The sequence below is a fragment of the Hypanus sabinus genome, unplaced genomic scaffold (assembly GCF_030144855.1).
Source record: "Hypanus sabinus isolate sHypSab1 unplaced genomic scaffold, sHypSab1.hap1 scaffold_696, whole genome shotgun sequence".
NCBI lineage: Eukaryota > Metazoa > Chordata > Chondrichthyes > Myliobatiformes > Dasyatidae > Hypanus > Hypanus sabinus.
In genome coordinates, this window is record NW_026781548.1 from 214,033 (window position 1) to 216,060 (window position 2,028).

The following is a 2,028-nucleotide window of genomic DNA, read 5'->3' on the forward strand; positions in this document are numbered from 1 at the left end:
ACGTGTTCCCAAACTGCCTCCTGTGTGCTCTTTCAAGTTTATGTTCTTCACGAGTTCCCTCTCATGTCTACTTCAGTTCCACCAACTGGATGTTTCTACCAAGTGGAGGAATTTAAGATTGGGTGGCAGGGTTTGAGGTTCATCACGATATTGTGGGCCGAAGGGCCTGTAATGTGCTGAACTATTCTATGTTCTATTTTCTACCGTTTATTGCATACAATGCTCTGACAGCACCATCGCAATCCGACGCTTGTGCCCTGCCGCTATTCCGTGCGGCCCGAATGCCTGTTCAGCTACGTCAGATGTAGCTCCATCTCCTTCCTCTGGCGAGAGGATTTCTTTCCAAGACCCCCAGCTATTGCACTGTTCGGGAAGTCTGGTTACTGTGGACATACTGCAAATCTCCAGTTGATCCGGAGTTCATTGGAATCCGCCTGTCACCCCGAGAATAATCCAGTAACGCGGACTCGGAAAACCACTCGCTCAATCGTCTTTCATCCGCCTCAAGCTGCAACAGCTATCGCAATGCCTTCTGGGAATTAAAGGAAATACTTGGTCACTTTGTGCAGTGGAGGTCCAATCTATAGGACTGGATTGAGTACATTGGGTATGTGGCGAAGGTGGTTATGCAGAAAGGGCACCTGATCATTATATATTTATTGACATTACTCACATACACACACACACACACACACAAACACACACACTCACCCCCCCCCCCCCACACACACACACTCACACACGCACACACACACACACGCACAAAATCAACTGAACATCACTCCAGACCCTTTGCAATTTTTGGTCATTTCCTACTCAATTCTTGCGGAAACATTGTTTACATTGATTAGATTTGCATTTACATTTACATAGTTCATTTTTTGTATTGTGATTTGTCTGTACTGTGTTCTCTTGCACTGTTTTGTGCACCTTATGTTGTCTCTGTGTAGGCCTGAAGACTAATGTAATTTTATGTTTTTCCCTGCAGTGCCATGGTTCTGTAGAATCGTTGTTTCGATTTTGCTGTGAACTGTAACAACAGTTATAGTTGAGATGACAATAAAAGAGACTTGACTTGACATGTGATTCGGCACGAAATGTGAGATGCTGTCAGAAGTATGACTCCAAGATAAACACATTGAATTGGTATGGATACGTCAGAGATTTTTTCCCGCTGACCCTTCCGGAGCAGCATCTTGCACTGGACTATTCCACCTGAGATACTGATTGGAACTCTCAGAAACGCCGATGCGTATCCTTACTAGGTTCCTCGTAATTTGGTCCTTTTCCTTCCCCGTTTGACTATTCCCCGTTATGCTCAAGAGCGACCCTTTCCGGTTAGGATGATGCAGAACACTAGGCCTCAGGGCACAGCATCCAGTCAATTTTTGATCCAGAGGTGGTGGACAGAGGGTAGTGGTAGAGGGCAACCATTCTGGATTTGACAAGTGTTGGTTATGCTCTGGCGTTTGACTCTGATGAAAATGTATATGGCACTTAAATACACTTGCAGAGGACACAGAACGTAATGGGGTTGTGGATGTCGACAAAGCTTGGTGTAAGTGCAGATGGTTTGGAAAATTACCCGAGAACTAACAACTTTATCAAACTGATACGACAGTACGGTCTATAACCTGCTTCGAAACAATAGGGTGAGTTCAGCGGGATGAGGAAATGAGGGGATGAGTTACAAACTGACAGGTGCTAGGGCAAAAAGTGTGACGGGAAATGCAGGGGAATGAGCGGATGGGGGTGCAGTAAGATTCTGTGAGGAGATAAGTGTAAGTGGGAAGGGAACGAATTTGAGGACTGTTGGCAATGGACAAAAGAGAAGGCATGGGTTCTCCAGCTGGAGAATAATAGTCAGTGAGCTGAACAGAAGAGACGAGAGGTGGGGTTGTTAGGAAGCTTTAAAGTGGATTGTGAAAGGTTTTTCATGATTGAGGCAGTCAATGGTTCTGGGGGACGGTAGGGGAATGGGGTTGGGTGGGATCGTAAATCTGCCATGATGGAATAGCGGAGTAGATA